This window comes from Anas acuta, chromosome 2 (genome assembly GCF_963932015.1).
Source record: "Anas acuta chromosome 2, bAnaAcu1.1, whole genome shotgun sequence".
Taxonomy (NCBI): domain Eukaryota; kingdom Metazoa; phylum Chordata; class Aves; order Anseriformes; family Anatidae; genus Anas; species Anas acuta.
In genome coordinates, this window is record NC_088980.1 from 73,143,482 (window position 1) to 73,166,851 (window position 23,370).

At 37.4% G+C, this 23,370-nt stretch overlaps 1 long non-coding RNA gene across 2 annotated transcripts in view; it reads left to right on the forward strand.

Moving 5' to 3' along the window:
* The first annotated feature begins 269 nt into the window (after nt 1-269).
* LOC137851741 (uncharacterized) overlaps nt 270-23,370 on the forward strand; it is a 76,691-nt gene continuing 53,590 nt past the window's right edge. The window contains exon 1 of one of the 2 annotated variants that reach the window (XR_011093416.1): nt 270-588. This is a non-coding gene — a long non-coding RNA (uncharacterized lncRNA). The remainder of the gene's footprint in view (nt 589-23,370) is intronic. The other variant, XR_011093415.1, reaches the window with a different exon arrangement.

Below are 23,370 nucleotides of genomic sequence, written 5' to 3' on the forward strand. Positions count from 1 at the left end.
CCTTGATTGCCCAAGACCCACCTCATTCCTTGTGGCCTTGTCACCATAGCCTCAAATGTCCAACACACAGCTGACCCTGAGTTCCCTAATCCTGCCTTTGACCTGGCCCTGCTCAGCTCTTTGGAATGTGGTGGGACTGCACCCTTCATAGCTGGAAAATGTTTTTCCTTAAAAGAAACATCACCAGAAAAATCTGGCTCTAAACCAAAGAACAGCTGTAAGTAACCTGAGATGTGCTCATTTTTCTCCATTGTGCCCTCAGAGAACTTAAAAGTAAGGGAATGGCAATTTGCAGGAATTTGGGATTTGTTGCCAGTTGTGATCTGAGTTTTCTGTAATTGCTTAACCTTCCAACAGTGCTACAGACTGTAGAAAAAATAATGATAGAAATTAAGGTGGACCTTCAGGATATCTTTATTAAGCATACTTGTGAGAATGGTTGCAGCAAAATTGTTTGCAGCTGGCCACTGATGTATGGGTACTTCAGGAGCAAAGCCCAGAAGATTTGAAATACCCATTCAGTATGAGAGGGCTGGCAATGGCAGCCAGGAGGTTCTTGTTGGGGAGTACATGGCTTCAGTGTGTAAGGTGAGAAATTCTTACTTTCTCTTCCCTTTTGTGGCACCAAGTTTTGGTAAAAGAACTAGTTTGTGTTCTTGTAGCTGACTATTCTCATCTGTATTTATATCTAGGTACATAATCTAATGTAGTCTTTTAGTCCTTTATGTTCTTTGTAATATATATATATATAATTTTTCTGAAACGTATTAACCAGTTCATCTAAGGGATAGAAAGTACCAAGTTCTGATTCTAAAACAGTAGGAAATACTTCATATCATATAAAAAAAATGATAAATAATCTCTGTTCTACTGGGTAGGCTTAAGGTAAAATAGTAAGTGCTGCTGAATTACATGTTTTACATCAGCTGAAAAATTACATGGAGAGCTAGTACAGTAGCTACGTATTGCTTCTCTTTAGCAGCTAAAAGTGTTCATGATGTATTGTTAATGTAGCGAGCTGTAAAATATCTGTGCTTAACTGTGTGAATTGTTACTTATTTCTTAAAAAAAAATACATAAATATGTAAAATAATTCCAAAAAGTCCGCTTTACTAGCCTTGGGGGTCTACTTCCTGAAAAGACTTAGGTGAAAACCTTGGAGATAATTTATTGCAAACATTTTTTATTAGAACATAGATAACCAGGAGAATTCAATTATGTATAAAATAGTTGGTGGTATGGAAACAAGTGGACAACCCAGAACTGATGTGTAAGTACAGCCGCGTGCTTTCTCACAAAAATAGAGTAACAACTAAGGCATTTTCACAATATGCTATGTAAAACTACCTGGCAGAATAGAGGGCTTTAGTAAAGCATTCTGTTGCATTCCACCTTGCAAAATCCTTGAAAATGTATTTGTTCTCATAATGTTTATTTACAGTTTTAAATGTGACTGTGGCTGGTAGGAATCTACTGAAATTACTAGAAGAATTGTTATCTCATGAGAATAGATTGTGGTGTTCTGATATGTGATCTGTACTTTCACCACATTAGAAAACTAGATGTTTACTCTTTGCATGGAAAGAACTTTCTCCTATTCGGTCCAGAGATGCTGCGATCATGGGGAGAGTTTTTCTGAAGTAGAAGATTGCCATGATTCAAGTTCTATCAATATAATTATATATCATAATCAAGATAATTACATGATAGATAAATCTGAGGACAGTCTTGCCATAAAAAGAAAATCAAACTACATGAGGAGTATGGTTTATAATAAAAAGAAGCATGATTGTGCTGCTCAGGATTACTTGAAATCTCATACATTGACTGTTATGCTAGAAGCTTCTTTTTCTAATTACTTTCTTGTTTGTTTGTTTTTGTTTTGTTTTGTGTTTTTTTTTTTTTTTCTCAGCTTTAAGGAAGGATTCAAATTAAATATATATATATATATTTTAGTAAGCAATAGACTTAGAATGGACTTCAGCAAGAAACTGGAAACAATAGATAACACAGAGGAAAGTCTACAAGCACAGAAAAGTACAGGCAATTGAAATAATTAAATGATGAAGAAAAAGATACAAGGAAAGCAAGTGTGGGAACACGTACATAAATTGCCAAGTTAAGGTTCTTCATTTTAATTCCTTTTTTTCTCCTTTAGGGCATTCATTAAGAGAGCAGGTTTCTAGGCTTGACTGATTACAATGAATTGTTTTATTTTGGTCAAATGCTTTGCTGTTGTACAAGGTACGTGAGTGCATTCTGTAACAGTTACCATAATCGTACTTATAAATTCTAATGACAAGCAAGAAGATTTCCCTTCTGTAACAGGCCATATGGTGAAGGACAGAAGAGGATTGTAGTCTAATTAAGTTTGGAAGTCTCTGGTGTTGCTCACTGTTCAAGCAAAGATCGCTTGTGTGCTGAAACAAGGTTGCTCAGGGCTTTATCCTTAAGAAGACTTGAAAATCTTCAGGGATGGTGAGCGTAGACTCCTTGGGCATTCTGTTCCACTGCTTGAACAGTCAGTCTCAAGATGGAAATGCTTTTCCATGTACCCAGTCTGAATCTCATTTATTTTTCTAATGTTTGCTGCATCTCACTGTCTCAGTGTGCACCTCCATAAATAGCCCAGCTCTGTGTTCTTAAGAATCCCCTTGTATGTGGGAGCAGGCTGCCTTTAGGTGTCCTTGTACTCACATTTTCTCCAGGCTTGAAAAGGCCCCATTCCCTTAGCCTGCACTCACAGTGCAAGTGGTGCTGCCCCCTACCAGCATGGGGACCTTCTGCTGAACCTGCCCATTTAGCGACATTCTTACTGTGTTGGCTAGCTCAAAACTGAACGCAGTATCCAGGTGTAATCTCATCACTAGAGGGGGATAGTCCCTCCCCTCAGTGTCCTGGCAGTGCCCCTGTGAACAGCTCCCTAAGCCTGATCCTATGATCCCAGTCATCCACTTTTTTTTTTTTTTTTTTTCCCCGTCTACCAGTCTATCCATCCAGAATATAATGTTGTGGGAGAGTGTGGAAAGCCTTGTTACATTCAAGGAAGTTGGTATCCGCTGCTTTCTCTCTGTCTTCAATGTGGTCATTTTAGTCTAGAAGCAAAGTTTGAGCCTTTAGGAAGGCAGTGGAGCATTCTCTCAAACTCTTATATAAAACTCTGTATTGCTTTGGAAACTGGATGAAAGACATAATTTTAGTGCCTGGCTGTAAAAGCAGATGTAAGCAAGAGTTTAGGTTAATCAGAGGCTGGGGATACTTCTGTAATAAAGAGCCTATATGGAAGAGATGGACTTAACTGGAATGAGGAACTAGGGTTTTTGAAACTGAAAATTCACTTTCATATATGTCAACTTAAAAGCATGAAAAAATCAGCAAAAGTGAATGAAAAAAATCAGCAAAAAAAAGATTGAGTGTCTGTTGTTAATGAAGGCACAGAACCTCTATATCCTTGAGCAGAGATGCAACAGATTTGAAATCCCCAGTTACTGGGCCTCCCTATAACAATAAAACCATGATAGGTTTATATTCAGTGTCCCTGAAGATTCAATCCAAAATCACTGTGTCTGTGCACAGTTTCAAAATGGCAACCTGCATGAAAACAAGATGAGCAAAAGAATCCACAGCATGACAGTGAATAGCTGTTTCAGCTTCCCATGAGAATCCCAAGCACAAATAGAGTGATTAATGATGTCGCTAGGCACCTAACAACCAATTTATTGTCAGTAGTTACAAAATATGTTAAGTATGTTAAAATAACATCTGTTACAAATAACAGTGTAGTGAGGTGAGATCTGATCCCATCTTAAGCATCATGTAGGGTACTGAAAATTACTATGTTAATTATTGAGTTCTGCATGTCCTTCCTGGATGCAAATACATCGGAGCCTTTTGTTACTCTCTCCACTTTGCTTCCACCATAAAGTATTCTTCTGGGTGCTTATGGATGATACAGGTTTCCTGGATGTTTTTGACACTGACGGGCTGTGGGAATAACATTGCATCCTATAGGTTATGTAAAGTGTGTTGCAACATATGCTTTGAGACTTCCATGACTGTCCAAAATCAAACTTTGGTTGTAAGACATGGGCAAATTGTGAAGAATTGTAGAAGAACCTTGTAAGACTCAGTAACTAGATAATGAGATTAAATTCAATATAGATAAATGTAAATTAATGCTGATGACAAAGGGAGCAGACAAACCTAACTTGCCCTTTTAAGTACAGATTCCCGGTCACTGGACTTGGAAGGAGTCCACGTTCTCAGAGTTAGGAAGGAATATTTCTCAAAAATGTAAACTCTCTAACAGCTGGCTGTCATGGAAGAACAGTTAGGAATTATTAGGAAGACAGTAGAGATCAGAGCAGAGAAAATCATTAAGCTTCTGTATGATTCCATGTTTTATCTAAAGAATGTGTACAGTTCTCTAGCATTAGGAAAAAAAAGGATGATACATGTACAAAGTTGGAACACGGGGAAGCACAGTAATGGTGATCAAAGATAGGGAAAAAGCTTCGATCTAAGAAATAGGTAGGCTAGGACTCTTCAGTCTTGAGAAGTTGCAGAAAGAATATAACTGGGGCTTGTTGAAACTTCATATGGATTTAATGGGAGAAGCAGAGGCGTGATTATGCCCTGTCTTTTCCAAAATAAGAACTTGGGCTATCAATGTACACCAGTAGGAGTCACATTAACAGTAAACAAAAGGAAGTAGTTCTTCATATATTGGTTTGTCTTCCTGTGGAACTAGGAGCCACAGGACTCTGGCTATTAAAAATAAGCAAAGATTTTAGCCAAGAGCAAAGTAATTGCTAAACACACTTTCTAAAGTGGTTTTGGATTGCTAGCATTCAGATTTGTTTGATTTTAAAACAGGGTAAGCATTTGTAAGTGTTTGTAACTCACTGTTCAGACTGATGTGAGAATTGAATTATGGTTTCAAATGTTTCTGATTTTTTTTGTTTGTTTTGTTTAAGGAATTTGAAGCTGATGTTGAGAAACAACCCTTTACAATTTGTTGGATTTTAAATATTTTTTACTTACTGTTGTTACTACTTATTATAAACTTTTTAAAAACTATTGGAACTTTCTGCTGAGGTAGCCATACAAAAGTGCATATTTTCTTGTTTCTACAAGCTTTATCTTTGAAGAAAATGTCCATACAAAAAAGCCCATGCAGTTCTCTGTTTTCATTAACAACTTTTAACAGTTCTAGTAAACTAGATCTAAGTATAGCACAAAACCCATTATTATTACTTATTTCAGTTACCTGACTAGTAATATTACATATTTAAAAAAAAAAAAGAAGCATGCACCTGAGGCATGCATTTTGTTCTGTGTCTTAAGGTCTTTCTTGGTAATTGTTGTCAAATACAATGAGATTGCAAGAAATCAATGTGAAAGAAACTGACAAAAAGCCAAGAAAAGGTTTCCAAAGTGACCTTACTTGTAAGGGTTGAAGTGTTCACAATTTACAAGGTGGGATGGGGGTGGAAATAAAGCCAAAATGGAACCAAGTAAAAGAAGCGGGCTGGGAAACATGGAGCTGACAGAGAAGGTTAGCTAGTTTGTTCAATCCAAATGCTTTTTGTCCTCAATTCATTCCAAAATGCAGCAGCAGTAACTACAGAACCTTTGATGTGAAAAATTGTGGTTGTTGATTAACATATGATATAAGCCATAACAATACTTTTTAATTAAAAAAATAAAATAAACAGAACAAGAAACCACTGACCGCTCCTATAGATTACACAATGGATTGTAAAGTCGTTATGAAACACTGGTGATTCAGAGCAGTGTTGCTACTTGCAAGATATTAATCATTTGTATATTTAAATGAACTATTTTTTTCAAAATACTGTTCTGTATAACCAGCTCTGCTGATGGTAATCTACAAAGTTAGTTTGCTTTCCCCTTCATTAGCCCCTCTGTATGTTCTCTGAGTTGAATAATGATTTAATCTGATCAAAAAAAAAAATCCTTGTAAAACTGAAAACTGTATTTAAGGTAAAGTAAAATGTGTAGAGAGTTTTAAGACTCTAAAAGACAAGCTTATTAATGTTAAGATGATTTAATGGCAGAAGTAGCCATTGCCACTCTGACTGGTGACTCATGCTTTGTTCTTTAAACACATAGCTATGGCTTAAAACTGTCAAATATTACTTAACTAAAGCCATGTTTAGAGTTGTGTGTGCCAGCGGTAATTTCTTGATCAGTCAAGATTACTCACTTCCAAAGTATAAAAGTAATACCAGTGCCAAATAAGATGTAACTTAGTAATAACTATTCTTCCTAGAATGCAAAATTAAAGGACATGCATGCATATATATATATATATATATATATATATATATATATATATATGCTATGAAATAAAACTATGATATGTAAAATGTATGAGGTTAGTTTGGAGGTGGTCAATTTTAATATGCATTTTAAAATCATAGAATCATCTGTGTTGAAAGAGCCCTTCAATATTACAAAGTCTAACAGTCAATCTGACTGATGGAGTCCCATCACTAAACCAGGACCATTAATATTGTTCTGTGCTTTTTTTGTAATGTGGAAATTGCTGTAATCTTTCAGGTTATTAGAATTTATTTTTTAAAATAAAGATTTCTATGTACTTACCTTTCTTGCCTGCCACAAGTAAATGATACTGGAATATGCAAATGAAAAATATTAAAAATCTTTTTTTGCTTGTTTGTTGTTTTTACTGCTATATTGTAATAATACTGACATGGAGCTGTGTCAGGGGAGGGTCAGGCTGGGTGTTAGGAAAAGGCTCGTCCAGTGCCTGACCTCCCTTTTGGTTAACAGGCTCCTCAGTGCAGTGGTTCCTAATAGGAACCTAATAACCTAACGAGGTTCAACAAGTCCAAGTCCAAGGTGCTGGACCTGGGCCAGGGCAATCCCAGACATGAGGACAGACTGGGAAAAGAACTTACTGCCCTGCAGAGAAGGACTTGGGGGTACTGGTGGACAAAAAGCTTGACGCAAGCCAGCAGTACACACTTATAGCCCAGAAGGCCAACTGTGTCCAGAGCTGCATCACCAGAGGTAAGACCAGCAGGTCAAGGGAGGTGACTGTCCCCCTCTGCTCTGCCCTTGTGAGGCACCACTTGGAGTGCTGGAGTACTGCGTCCAGCACAAGGATGTGGACCTGTTAGATGAAGTCCAGAGGAGGACCATGAAGTTGATCAGAAGGCTGGAGCACACTTCTCATACGAAGATAGCCTGAGAGAACTGGGGCTGTTCAGCCTGGAGAAGAGAAGGCTCTGGAGAGCCCTCACTGCAGCTTTTCAGTACTCAAAGAGGACTTATAGAAAGATGGAGAGCAACTTTTTACATGGGCAGATAGTGATCAGACAAGGGGGAGCTGTTTAAAACTAAAAAAGGGGAGATTTAAATTAGATGTTAGGAGGAAATTCTTCACTCAGAGGGTGGTGAGGCACTGGAGCAGGTTGCTGTGGATGCCCCACCCCTGGAGGTGTTCAAGGCCAGGCTGGATGGGGCCTTGGGCAACCTGGGCTGGTGGAAGGTGTCCGTGCCCATGGTGGGGGGTTGGACTAGGTGAACTTTATGATCCCTTCCAACCCAAACCGTTCTATGATTCTATGACACGTGTAAGGATAGAAGCAACAAATGTTACAGACTAGTTACCAGACCAACTTCCAATGCTAAGCAACTGGGAAAAAATGATATTCAGCTTCATGAGCCACCTTAACCAGGCAGCAAACATGCTTTCACTTTGAAGCATGACAGAACCAAAAAATAAAGCATCATCTACTCACACACCCATTCACAATGCTATTCCACAAGCTTAACAACAGCAGCAACAGCTCACATCCCTAACTAGGGAAGCATATATATATATATATATATATATATATATATATATGTATACATGTGTGTGTGTATACATAAACACCTTAATGCTCAGTAGACATGGTTGGTACCTGAAACATTAACATAAATGTTGCTGCAAATTGCAAATCAAAATAGTAAAAATGCTACAGATCCCCACCACATGATTAACAGAGAAGCTATGAGCACAACCAAACATGTAAAATTAAGTCAAATGCAGATTGACTAACCTTAAAATAGGCAAGGATAAAAACAGGCAGCAAATATTGGCTAGCACTCCGTGCACATTCCTCTAGCACTGCCTTGTGCAAATTTTTAAAGTTTTGTAAGTGTTCATGTCTTAATGTCCCATTAAGAATACAGAATACACTGAGTTGGAAGGAACCCATAAGGACCACAGAGTCCAACTCCTGGCTCCACATGGGACCACCCAAAAACCAAACCCTGTATCTGAGAGCATTATTCAGACGCTTTTTGAACTCTGTTCCTATTAGGAACCTAATATCAGGTATGTGGGTTCACTTCTCAAGCTTGTCCAGGTCCTTCTGGATGACATCCCTTCCTTCTGTTGTATCAGTAGCACCACTCATCTTGGTGTCATCTGCAAACTAGCTGAGGGTGAACTCGATCCCACTGTTTTTGTCACTGATAAAGATACTAAACAGCGCTGGTTCCAGGACGGACTCCTGAGGGACACTGTTCATCACTGGCCTCCACCTGGATATAAAGCCACTGACCACAACTCTCTGGGTGCAGCCTTCAAGCCAATTCCTTCTCCACTGAATGGTCCACCCATCAAATCCATCTCACTCCAATTTGGGGATCAGGCTGTCACGTGGGATCATGTCAAAGGCTTTACAGAAATCCACATAGATGACATCACCCTTGCCCTGTCAACTAATGCAGTCACTTCATCATAGGAGGCCACCAGGTTGGTCAGGCATGATTTGCTCTTGGAGAAGCCACGCTGGCTGCCTTGGATCACCTCCTTGTCCTGCATGTGTCTTGAAATTGCTTCCAGGAGGATCTGTTCCTTGATTTTCTCAGGCTCTCCTGGAAGGTGAAGTTCACCAGTCTGTAGTTCCCTGGGTCCTCCTTTCTGCTGTTTTTAAAAATGGGAGTGATATTTCCCTTTTTCCAGGCCCTGGGGACTAGTTGTTTCTGGAGCTGCAAACATAGGATTTTTTTTTTTGAGGGATTTGTTTGAGTCATGTTTACCTGTTGTTAAAAGCGAATCTTAGTTTTCAGTCATATCACATACCAAAAATCTTTCAATAAGCAAAAGTCTGTATTTTTTTTTTTGAGAAATTAATAATGAGAGGGGAAGCTAAATTAATGAGAACACTGCCCTTCTTCATTTTTTGAGGGTTCTGTTTGGTTTTCTGTTGCCCTATAAATTAACAGAAGTCTTGTGTAATATTTGAATGAAGAGATGTGTTTTCCCATCAGTTTTACATTGTAGCACCTTGAGGTAGACTTGGATAAATCAAGATGGAATGAAGAGGCCTTTTTGCTTTCTGAAATTCAAGGCCTGGGAGATATTTATTTCATTGTTTCCAACATACTTGTTTAAGTGTTTGTGCAGCATGGATATGTGGGATCTGATGTGTAACTCTTTCACTCTTAGTTTTTTGTTAGTTTTGTGGGTACACAGGATGGAGATGTTACTGCTCATGCAGCTGTATCTCTTGATGGATTTGTTCTTAGCATATGGTAGTTTTGGATGTGTTTTCTATGTTTTATACCAAGATATTTCCCAAATTTGAAATAAAAATTACAGAAGTTAGGAGGAGTAATGTCACATTTCCTTTTGGCATTATCCTCGATGTACTGTCAAGGTCACATGGACTCCAGTGTTAGATTTTTTTTTTTTTTTTTGAAAGGCTTTGTTCACCTCTTAAAGGGTTAACAATTTGTTGTGTATTTTGGTGGGTTTTAATACCTGTATTCAGACTTAGTTCATTGTCAAGATTATACTTTGGATTCCAGTGCATGGGCTTTGCAATGCTCTGCAGCCATTTTACTCTCATTAGTAGTCAGACCGAGTTATGTTTGCTGATTCGGAAGTGCAGGTAAAGGGCGCAAAATGTAGTGGAACAGACTTCAGTTTCAGATGTGTTAAAGAACTAGGAAGACATTTTAACCAGCAAATGTGAAGGTGTTTTTTTTAAAAAAAAAAAAAATCCCAAATAATTTCCCAGTCAAACTTGGGATTTTATCTGGGAACTGTCTGTTCTGTCCCCTCTGTTGTGCAGTGAGACTGGTTATTCAGTGAAGGCTCAGCCCTGGTTGCTCATAAAGGAGATCCCTGTTGTCTTCTTTCCATCTGTTTTACCTCTGAAGTAAGTCCCGAATGACACCAGCACAGCGTTTCTGAGGTGTGACGCTTTTGTGATGATAAGCCTCAAGTTATCTGGCTTTGTTCTGTTGAGGAAATGGGGCAGGCAGAAAACCTAGCACCAGCCTGGCTGCCCTATTCATGGGAATCGTTTCTTGATGTTAGCTAATCCACTTGATTGTGTCAGGAATTGGGGACCCTGAAACCACGTTCCCAAAAGGATGTGTAATAGGGTAGCGACTTTTTCACCTTTATGTGAGTAAAAAATAGCAACCTCAAGAGCATCTGTCTCATAACATCGGTAGCTGCCTCATTTGGCTAAGCAACATTTACCAGTTTACCCTGAACTGTAAACAGTATAGGTAATAACTTGGTAATATGATTGCAGCCGCATGCTCTCTCTATGACTTTAATAACCTGAGTTATTAAAGTTATTAAACTTAAGTTTAATAACTTACTATTGAAGGAACTGATGTCTATCAGACACTTAGTTTGTATTTGTTTATTTTCATTAATTACTGCAGATTATTATCTGTAGAATTTGGTTTTGTGGCTATACAGTGACAGGATAACCACTACATACCCTTCTATGTAAAATAACGTCTCTTTAACTTGTAGAATATTCTCGTTATCTTTAGTACATAGAAACCTCTGTGTAACAATATTTGGTTTAGAATGACAATCCTTTTTGCTCTGGAACTGTCAAGGATTGCTTTGTAGTTGACTATTTTATGGAAGTTGGTTTCATTCAGTGTGATAAAGATGATAGATACAGTTCAAAGAAAATGTAACTGGATTGGGTTCCAAGTGTTGAGGTTGTAACAGATCAGATGCTCTTTTATCTTCCTCCTGAACTTGGATCTAGTGTAGTTCTGTTAAAATTGTTAAAACTGAAATTGGCTAATGTGTCTGGAGCAGTCTCCTTTCCCATCAGCAGCATGTACAGTGATGTGCAAACCAGTGCTCTGTGCCAGATGCAGGAGCAGTCACACATCACACCCTTGTGCAGTCCTGTTTCCTATTTCTGTTCAGTCTGGATTGTCTCCTCTCTTAGTTTTTACTGCTTGAACATACTCATTTAGAAGCTTTAGTAGATTTAATGGGTTATTTTTGTAGTGTTTATTTTTTTTTCTGTTGCTAACGGTGGCCAGTAAAAGAACAGTAAAATGCAAATTATTTACACATTTTGATGAACAAGTTCCCTGAGGTTTAAAAGAAACTACAGCATTTTCACTGTAGCACTGTGACAATGAATCATTTGCAATATCCAGTGTGCCAAAGTCCCAGGTGCACAGCTTTCAAAAACAGCACACAGGAAAAACAGCAGTATTATTTTCCTCATTCATCAATTCTGTGAAGCGAAATTAGCTTCTGGAATCCCCATGGCAATTCGTAAATGATGTATGAAATAAAATATTCCTACTTGCAGGGTGCAAAGGGCAAAGAAAAAAATAGCTTTCTCATCCCTCTTTTGACATGCTTTTTCAGCAATACTCGGTATCTAGTTAGACACTGCCAGAAATAAGATACTAGTTCCAGATACATAGGAAAATACTGTTTACAGAAATCTTCTGTGTATTTTTCTTTCATTACCTGTTTATTCTCTCAGCACTGCTAACCTCGATAGATCAATTTTTCAGAAAACATACTTGTTCATGCAAGTCTATCAATAGTTTTGAGAAACTGAGTGATTTTTCTTGTATTTTTTTGTCTGATCATCATTTGAGGAAGTGAATGAACTGCATGTCCTCTCAAGGTCCACTGCTCTATACTGTGATTAAGATTACACATGCATATTTCTTCTCTGCTCTTTTGCTTATATAGGATTTAATTCGCCAGATATTACCAGATGTTTCTGGAGGCAGACTAAAAACGTTTTTCAGTGTTAATTTTGCTTTCTGTTGTTCTTGAAATTTTAATAAAAAATTCATAGTTATTCCTTTCCACTTGAAACTGAGCATTCACTATAGAAGAGGTTTGCATTTGTATCTGGTCTCAGTTTCTGTAAAGGTCTGCATGTTATTAAGCTTTTTTTTTTTTTTGTATTTAGAAAAAAATGTTTTCTGTTTTGGTCACCTGCATCACAGGTTACATGGTGGATTTACAGTCAGTAACCTATCAACTGTGTATGATAATTACATGGAATTTCTTATCAATGCAGATGCTGTTGGAGAAGACTTTATTTTAGAGTGCAGATATTAGAAAAAGAATGTAATGGCAAGAAAATAGTAAACACTGTGTCACTGGACCAAGAAATGACTGGAACACCCCTACACAAATAAAGAAAACAAACCTTACAGTGCCTTTCTTCTTACACCACCTGTTCAGGACAGGTATCATAGAATATCCTGAGTTGGAAGGGACCCTTAAGGATCATCAAGTCCAACTCTTGACACCGCACAGGTCTACCCAAAAGTTCAGACCATGTGACTAAGTGCACAGTCCAATCTCTTCTTAAATTCAGTAATGCAACTTAGATGTGACCAGTTCAAACTTGATAAATTAAAAAACATTCCAATAGAACATGAATAAAACTTGGTACTGCTTGTTGAAGCTAACTGAAGGGTAAGACCTCAGCTGGAGTAAGAGATAGGTATATACATGTACACACATACACACACATATATAGACATTCATAAGTTCCAGGTGGTATGGTTGGAATTACTTCTGGAGGGTCTGTAAACTCCAATGCTGCCAAGTGCAAGCACATTGTTTACTTGAGGTTTGAAACGGAATTCTGCTGGTATGTTAACGTCTTCATGTTTTTTGGGGGGGGTGAGTTTATTGTGTTTTTTTTTGTTTGTTTGTTTGTTTTTTGTTTGTTTGTTTTGTTTTTGTTTTGTTTTTGTTTTTTTTTGCACCTGTTTCCAAATCATTCCACGTGTCTTTGAAAATAAGTTCAAACCAGTGGATTAATGAAATAAGATAATTCCTACATCTCATGAAACTGACAAAGTCCTTGGACATCTATTTAAGCGTCCTCTCCTCCCAAACAGTTGGAAAGTACTGTGTAGTGGTTAGTGGGGTCAGTGAACTACTGAAGTCAGTGTTGCTTCCAGGCATTCATAAATGTTCAGATGCAGCTATCAACTGCATAAGTCTGTGCCACTGAGAAACATGGTTAATTACTCTGTGCAGATACCCACACAAACACAGCTGCATTACTTCTGGTACTTGAGTAAGGTCATTTCAACATAGCTCAGGTTGTTCTTCATGGCACCACATTGTACAGTGTAGCAATGAAAAAGGGAACTGTAGTGATGTGCTTCTTGGAAAGTCCGTATTGACCCTGCAGTATCTTTACATCTTTTACTTTTGTCTTCAACACTGAAGCTGATGAAAGATCAGGAAAGAAATATTTTATCCTTCTTTTTCTTCAAGGTTAAAGATACTCTCCACAACCACCACGCTAAGACTGTGGTGACAGAACCATGACTTACCAGGATTTTATGACTTTGTTACAAAAACGTTAGAACCTGAAAATAAATTAGCTCCATCTATAAGAAAATCTGTGATTAGTGGTTGGGGTTACTAAGCCCACTATCCTTTAAAGATAATGTGTGATTAGATCCCTTAATGCCTGATAAGGCATGGTATTGTATTAAACATATATTTGAGGAAATCTGCTAACTCTTTCCTGTATGTGTATTTGATATCTGCATGGGAACTGTTATGTGAGTTCAGCTAAATTCTGATCATAAGCATTTACTTTTTTTTTTTTTTTTTTTTGTTCTCTAATATTCTCTAACAAGCTTCCTGTTTACATACAGTGCTAGGAACCTAATGCTTTTTGAGTTCTTTGCTTTTGGCAAATACTACATTTTTTTTCTGTGGGAAAACAACATAAAAATGTTTGCAGGTCGAACTTTATTCATAAGCAGTTTAAAAATGTTTTTAACAGATATCTTTGCTTTCTTTTCTGTTGGTACTGTGATTACCCACGCTCATGCTCATGCAAAAGTTGGTATCCCTTTAACTAGAATGCCTGAATGGATCTTCAATTTGAACTCAGTCAACCATGGTCGGTGCAATTTAGTTTACATTCTTAGTAGTAAACTTTTCCTTCCACTGTGTGCATGGGTAATGGACTTTGTTTAAGGTGAGATTTCACATACCTGGCAGATCAATAACTCAGGTCAAATTAACCATGTACCTGTAAATTTGTTTTCCAAGGACAAGAGTATTCTTCTTTACCGCAGTCACAAAGAGATCTCTGAAACAGTATGCGTGTTGTATTTCACAGCTCATTTGTCTCAGGCCCACAATGCCTGTTGGAGCACTCTGCACAAAGCAAATGCTAAACAAAACCATATGAACAAAATACTCATGGTCAGTCTCTAAATTTATTATTTTCAGGTCACCTCTCATATTCAGGTGGAAAAGTCTTGACTTTGTCTGCATCATCAAACTGTAATCTTCATCCTTTGTGGAGGAGACATGGATAGGGAGAAACATAATGAATATTAATCCATTCAGTTGTTAATTATGTGGCATGTGTACCCCACATAGAAAAGAACTGGTGATTTGGGTTTTGACTATCTTTAGTGTGGATCAAATGGGTTCAGGAAAGTGTTAGAGTAAGGAAATTTATTTGCTTCATATTTAAATGAGTCCCTGCTGTGATCTTCATGAGAGGAATAAACTTATATAAAAATTTATATAAAATGCCCAGCATATGAGACCTAGCATCAGATTGAGCTAGAGTACTGCTGAACAGAGAAGAAAACCTTGTGGATTACTCAGAGAAATTAAAAATATAATAATAATTAATGTTACAATGGCACTGATTAGCTGCAATTTAGTAGAAGTTTCTCCTTAACTTCCACTCCTCCTTTGAAAACAAAACTAAGTAGTTATTGTACCCATGAGTCAATTGTTCACAAGAGGTTAGTTGTGCATACTGGTACATTTCTGGCTAACAGCAGCTGCATGTAAAACTAGGTTCAGTTTGGTTTTATCTGCATTGTTATCCACTCTATGATTTGTTATCATTTGGCTTTCTATCTCTGTGCAGGTTCTTTTTTACAAATGCTGAAATCTGTTATATGACTTTTTTAGATGGCAAATTTTTTGAGGTGAGGAACTATCCATTAGTATATATATGCACTTTCAATAATACAGTAAGATTTCATTGTCTTTGCACAACAGAAAACTAAAGGTTAAAAAAGAATGCAAAGGCAACCTTACACATGTTTTACCTGGCAAAACAGTAATTTCTGAGCTGTGGGTGTGTTAAGGATTTTGTTTCATTAGTGTAATAGTACACAGGAAATTTTCACATGACACATGTAATGTGATCTCTGAATAGTTGAGATTGATTTTGATCAACTAAAATGTAAGAGCACAGAGGTGATGGGTTAGTTGAGGTGCAGAAAATATTAATATAAGAGAAGAGTTTGTGAGTCAAAGGTGCATCTAGCCTACTAACCTGTTTGGATCAGAACTTGTAAAGCAAATATCTAATAATAAAGATGGAATATTATGGCTTTCTTTTGAATTATTCTCAATTTTGAATTAGTTTTCACTCTCAAGATTTTATTTTTTTAAGCAAATCTGTTTACAGTGTGTTTTGCTTCCATGTAATTTTTGTTTACCCTGAAGACAATGTAAACTCCTAGCATTCAGAGCATCTTGCGGCACTGTTGCATTGTCTGACAGCTGCATTGTTTGATCAACCTTGAACAAAAGACCCCTTGAACAAAGGAGGCACCTTTGTTATGAATCTGTCTTATGCTAGTTCCCATACTGGAAGAGGTGGTGTGCAATTCTCCTCATTTACCATCTCTCCACATCAGATTGCATTTTATAGTTTAACTTTCTTTCTCTCTTCCTCCCCAAACTTAGGCTCTTGTTCACACAGGATGTGTCCTATGCTACTGAATGTTCTTACCTACATACTCTGGCTCTTTTCCACTTTCATTACTTTGTACTTCAGTTAACTTGCACAGCAATGTAAAGATACGTGTTTCATTCTCTGTGCCTTTCCTAATAATTCTGAATGCTTCGTTTGCTTTTTCTGGCTGCTAGTGAGTACCAAAGTGGCAGTTTTACAGAGCTATCATAATCTCATAGTCTGCACTTAATCAGCTGAGAGCTTGTCATTTCATTTGCATATCACTTACATATGCACATTTCCCTGCTGCTTCACTTGCTGTATACCTGGGCATATGCAGTTCTGCTGCTGTCTCTGCTCCAGATAAATACACACTATTTACTTGTTGTGAACAGCACAGAGCACAGAAATGAGGAATATGGATAGCTTGACTTGTATTAAAAAAAAAAAAAAAAAAAGACACTTGGCATTCCTAAGATGCTCATACAAAGTATGTATGAAGTTAGTATGAAAAAAAGATGTGTATCTATCTATCTATCTATATATATAAAAGGAACCGACACTGAAACTTGGCCTGTTGGATCCAGAAACACAGGCTTTTTGACACATGGGCTAATGTTTTTTTCCATCACTCCTTTCATGCCCTTGGCAAAATTACAGAGCAATATCTTGCACAACAGAAAGCTAGAGTGTGGCTCTGGGTGTTGTATAGGCTACAGATAAGCTCTATATATGTACACACAATGACTACACCTTATTAATTGTCTTTCAACTATAGATTTTTTTTCCCATTTTATTATAGTGGTTATATTTATATCTAGTGATAATGTCTTACGGCAAGATTTAATCAGTTTATTTTCTGATATGTTATCTTATTCCTTTTTCTTTTCTTTTTTTTTTTTTTCATATTCTTCTTTTGTCCTGGAATATTTTGCTGCTATTAATGTGTAAGGAATTCTGGCCAATTGCAATGGGTTTTATCACAATCACTCTAGGATTATTATTATTATTTTTTTTTTTTTCAAAAAAAAAAATCTTTTTTATGGAAATAGGCTTTTGAACAGATAAATACAACTTTTCTTGAAGGCACGAGAAGATCATAGTGGCATTTACCATACTAGTAGATTTCTCAACAGTCACAATAGTGCATGTGTTGTACAATGTCTTCAGGGAGAAGGAAGGAATGATTTATCAAGGTCAGGTCTTACAGTCTTTGATTTTTAGTTTGGGTGTTATAAAAGTTGCCGTCTGTTCAAGGAAGTTACTGCATAGGTATCTGATTCAAAAAACACATCTTTACAGCAGTTGTGTCTCATCTCATATTAAGTGTTAACAAGCTATTTATTACATCTATTGAACTTTTAACAATGTGTTCCACAACTTTAAATATAAATGTAATTATTTGTTTTCTCACATTGTACTTTAGAAATTGCTATTAAAATTATTCCTTTAGAGCTCTGAATCCTCAGATTTCATTTCTCTTCACAGCTATGGAGTTGTAAAATTCTGTTACATTGTAAGGTTTTTATAGAGTGTCTTTGTCAGATTGATTTCTTTATGGTTTCTATGTACAAATTTATAAAATTAAAGAGTAAGACTGGAGGGAACCACAGGCATAGGTCTCTAGTCCAACTTTCCGTGCAAAGCTGTTCAGCTTACAGGGTCAGATGAGATTGCTCAGGGCTTTATGTGGTCAAATTTTGGAAACCCCCAAGGCAGCCTCTCAGGGCAGCCTACTCCATTGTTGTAATGTCCTCAGGGTGATCATTGTCTCTTGCATCCACACCTGATCAGTCTTGTCTTTCCACCAGGCACCTGCCTCCACCTCTTGCAGGTATGGGCAGGCCTGTCACCCTGAAGCTCTCTCTTCTCCCGGCTGGACAAGCCTCAGCCTCTCCTCACGGTTAAGCATCCAGCCCTTGAGCACCCTAGGGGTTTTCCAGTGAGCTTGCCTCAGTTAAATGACATCCTTTCTGTATTGGGCACTTCAAAAGTGAATGGTGTTAGTAGGTGTGCTCTTGGGATTGCCAAGTAGAGGATAATTTCTCCCATCAGGGGCAGCGCTTAGTGTTTGTCCTTGCTGGATTTCAGGAGTTCCCTGCTGCTCAATTCCTCCAGCCTTTGTAGATCCCTCTGAGTGTTGGTTGCTTCCCCCTGTTTGGTGCTATCAGCAAACCAACGAGAGTGTAGCCTATCAGTGTCACTGACAGAGATATTAAACAGGAAAGTTTCCATCACAGCCTTCTGTGGTGCTGCACTATTCCATGTGGTACCAGTATCCCTATAGAGTATGTCAGATTTTATACCTGCCCACTCAGAATATGATTATCATTATGTGGATACAAGAATATTGTGAGACAGCATTGGAAGTCTTACTGAAGTTGATGTAAATAACATTTACTACTCTTTTCATCCCCTAATCTTGCCATTTCAGCATGGCTGTTGGGCTGCTCAGGCATGATTTATCTTTGGTAATTCCATGCTGTCCATTCTTTCTTCTCCTTCATGTGCCCAGAACTGTATTCATGGAGAACTTGTTCCATCATTTTCCCAAAGTGAGGCTGTCTGGCTTGTAGTTCCTTGAGTTTACTTCTTAGTGTTTTTTTAAAGATGTGTGTGACATTTACATTTTTCAGTCACTGCTAACTTACCCTGATCTTTGCTATTTTTCCAAGGTGATAATGTCCTCCGTGAAATTGGCCAGGTCTCTCAGCACTCTTGGATGCAAGGACTTCTCTGGGTTCGGTTCTCACACATAACTCACCGCTGACTGTTCCTCTCCTTCAGTATGCACAAAGGACTGGGAGATCTTGTTGGTGAGGATGCAAGAAAGACATCGGATATCTCAGCCTTGGCTAGAGCAACAACAGACACAAACATCTGCCCTGTTGAACAATTAAGACCATTTTCTCTTGTCAGCTTTTTTCTATTAATACAGCGTTAGAAGCTCTTTTTGTTGATTATGATAGCCCTTGCAAGTGTCAACTTTATGTGAGCTGTGGCTTTCCTTACATTATCCCTGAGCATCTGGACAATACTCCTTTGTAGCTTGTTCCAATGTACTGCCTTTTTACACTGAAACTCAGTCACGAGCTTCCTGTTTAGTTAAACTGATCTGGTAATCTGTTCCTTTTCCTGATTATTGGCCTGGACCATTTTAGAGCTAAAATGAGATTATTCCATAAGGCTTGTCAGCTTTTACAAGTTCCTTTGCCTTTCAGAGTTGGTTTTCACTGGACTACTCTAGTTCCTTGAATAAGCTGAATCCTTCTCTCATAGGAAACCCAGGGTCTGTAGTCTGCTACTTGTCTTCCCTTCACTTGGGATCCTGAACTCTTCTGTTTCATGATCAGTGCAGCCAAAGCTGCTATTGATTAACATCTCCCCAGCCAGATCCTCCTCCTTAGTGACGAGTGGATTTGCCTGTGTATCACCTACAGTTGCCTAACCCAGTACTTACATCAAGGAGTTATCCCTACCATGTCCCCAGGAAACTGCTGAATTGCCTGGATTTAACTCTGTTGCCATTACGGTATATTGCAGGAAAAAATCCCTCCTAAAGGCAACAGTCTATGATCTAGAGACCTTTAGTTGTTTACAGACTTCATGCTTTCTTAACCTAATTGGTAGTCTGCAACACATCTCCTTGCACTGACATCTCCTTTGATCTGCATTCAGAAGGATGGGGAGAGTCTTTGAAAAACTAATTATCAGTAGATTAATTAATTGTCATTTGTATTGTCTGAGAGTCTGTTTTTAAAGACAAACCATATACATTAACAATTCTTACATTTTTGTGACTACTTTACAGTATGTGTTACTAGAAATCTGATCCAAAACAAAATTATAAATCAACAACTATAAATTAACGTTACAAATTAACTTGCCGAGGCGATTGGCTCCGGGGCAGACGCGTTCTGCAGCGGAGCAGGGGATCGGGCCAGCCAGGGCTGATTTTTCTAGCATCAAGTCTGCTTGAGGGAGCTGCCAGGACCCAGCAGCCCTCGTGAGGGAGGCTGACGAGGTGCAGGCGGAGCCAGCAGCACCCCCTCCCCGGCCGTTCAAAAGCTGCCCCTAGGGAGCAGCTTTTGAACATGACTAAGTTTATGGAACTCATAATACTAAGATAGTGCTGTCAAAAGCCAACTGATTGGATGGGTTTTGCATGTTGCTACGTCTGAAGTTTATTGATAGCAAGACTGTTTTCCAATTGCTGCTTTTACTTTATGTAAGATTTTACCCACCTTAGTTCTCAACATAGTTAAATCACTTAATTTACATAAAATAGCACTCACCATGTCTTGTTATTTCTATTTGAATTTATCAGTACTTGCAGCTTAAGCAGCCATACTTGGTTGTACTGCATATTTTAGGTTATCTTTTCTTGTCAATCTTTCCAAAGTTCACGAGGTCACTTCTTTATGGAGTGGGTTTTCAACTTTGTCTTTCCAGTCTTCTGTGCATGGAGTAGGATCAGAAGTAGCAGTAGTGTTATTTTACAGAATGGAAAAAAAAGCTAATTTATTTAAAGTTCTTGGGTTTGTTTATAGCAGTGAATTAGCATTTTGTTTCATGCAGTGCAATTTAAAACCACTTTTCTGTAATTCTCCTTTTTATAGTTGTGAATAATTACTATGTGAAAAATGAACACATAGTAGAAAATTGTTAAATGAGTAATCTCGTTTTAAACACATTTATTCTATTAGCTACCATTTATTTGAGAGGACTGCACTGTGCTACGGTCTATACCCTGGGGTGCTAGAAATCTGGTGGCGTAGAGTTTTTTTTCCCTTAAAAAAACATGAATTTTATAAGGTCCTAGTTTTTGAAAGAAGTGATCTTTCTATTTTAATAAATATCTTGATTGCTCAATTGTCTTGTGATTTAGTCATTCCATAGCTGAAGAGAAGAGGTATATTAACTACTTTCTTGAAACAAACAGCCTGAAACTGTTATGTGTCAAGAACAACCCAAAACACGGGTTTGAAATGGAGCTATTTGTAGTGGTCTTAACAGAGGTGTAATACCAGCAAATACGTGGACAGATACACTAAACTATTTCCTTGATGTTCGATATTAATGAACATTTAGTCTCAAAATACATTTTGTGTGCACTTGAGTTACTGTGTGTGGTGTAAGAGAATTTTATGAAAAATGATGAAAACTTTTTATGGTATAGAGGGATTGATGGTCAGGTGAGATTATAGACAGCAATCAATTTTTTTTTTTAGTTTAGCCTTTTAAACATCTTTCTAAAGTTCTACTAGTAGTGTCAGTGTTCTGTGTTGCACTGTTTGCTGCTGCTCTCCTCTTATGCTTTCACACTTCTTAGGCTCACATTGAACAACATTGCAGGTACCTTTTCCTACTGCAGTACTTGAGCTTAAGGGATTGATTTCAACTGTTTTTTTCCATTTTTTGGTATACAGCTATGCCACGAGTTGCGGTTATAGCAGCACCTCCATATTAGTAACCTTAGTCACCCTCCTACACATGAGGTTATTTTGACATACATATAAAAATGTACTAAATTCATATTTTAAGCTCAAGTTGGGAAAAGTAGTGTTCCTATCTAAACATGACCTGATATGCTGAGGTGCAGTAATTGTTGGCTTGATGCAGCACTCCAGCAATAACAAATAAATAAAACTTGGCCAAGTGGAGGCAAGAGATTTGAAAAGGTAAAGTCTTGCTGGGTGTTGATGAAAGTTGCTGGAAGAGGAGGGAAATGCATTTATGAAGGAAAACTTGTAACTAGTGTTGTCAACATCTCATTTTGATTTACAGACATTATTAAGAATCTTAACTCAGTGATGCCGCAGTTAAGTATCTCTCTGAGATACTAAGCCTGTGGGTCTGTTCCTGCTGTCTTTTACCGTTTCCTGTGAAGTTCATACTTCTGTCAATTAAAAAATAAAAGTATTATTTTAATGACCCTGCAAGGTCATGATATTATTGCAAAATTCCTTTTCATAAGAAGTATGTTTTAGAGAGCATCTTCTTGTATATGTATTTCTTTTCCGAGTTCCAAACAGCAGCTTCACATTTGTGGCTACTCTGCAAATTAGTCATCCATATAAAATGTTAAAATAGGTAACAAACCAGGAAATTCAAAATTAAACAAGTATACTCAAATATGTGTAAAAAGCAGAACAAAAATTATTCCATCTTCCTGATACTAGCTTGCGAATTTTCAATTTATTTTACCAAGGCAGGACCGGAGCTGAAAGAGTAGTTACTGTTTATGATGATTTTGTTAGAACTAGAGACCACACAGTAGTTTAGGCAGAAACCTGCAAGATCTAGAAGACCTATCTTCAATTAAAAAAAAAAAAAAAAAAAAAGTTCGGGTTTGTTTATTTTTAAAATAAAATCTCTTTTTGGACTACCTGTTTTTCAAGAATGTGTTTATTTTAGGGTATTTAGGATATTAACTACAATGTTTTATAGTCATAATACAAAATATTGCATTCAGAAAACAACTTATTTTAATTAAAATAGTCTGATCCTTTCTAGATCATAGAAATGTGATATGGAGTTCATAGTAGGAACGAAAGAACTGATCTGTCCTTGTGCCCTCTCACATTGTTGGCTAGATGATGGAAAAGGTACATTTTATCTGTAGGCCCCAAGAAAAAAAAAAAACTCCTTAACTTATTTATGGATTCTTGTGGATTTTATTTTCTTTTTCCCCTCCTTCCTCCTGCTACAGAAAGAGTGGTATCTCTAGGCTTCATTGCTCTACAGGAGGATTCTGAGTATGTTGGTTTTGTGGCATCCCCCCTCCTCTGAAGCAGACCAGGAACATACCTAGAAAAACTTGATGAGATTCTGAATAATTACAGCTTTACGTCTTGAAAAGGTAACAACAGTAAAGGCTAGAAGAATGTAGGCTTGTTTGTTTCAGTGGAGGATTTCCGGCTGTTTTGTTTTTTTTCCCCCTTCTGTTGTTTCAATATGATGTTGAAAAAAAACACATTTGAATACAGACACGGTTTTGTTCTTAATTAATGGTATATATGAGCACCTCTGGGTTAACTCCTTTAGTCTGAAATAATAGTCTGTCTTCTTGCTCCTCTTTCCAGTAGCAAAAAGCTTTTAGGCAGTGCATGATCCACTAAAAGAAACTAAACTGAATATACAGTGAACTCCTGTTCATAAAATAAACTATTTTGAATACAAGGATGATGAGTTAATTAACTTATCAGTTAATTGACTTAGAATACTACATTTTATAATGGTTTTAGTAAACTAGGATGCACCAACAAATTGATTTGACTCATGTAATTCTATACTTTATTTTCTTACAGTGAATGAGAATTACACATTATTT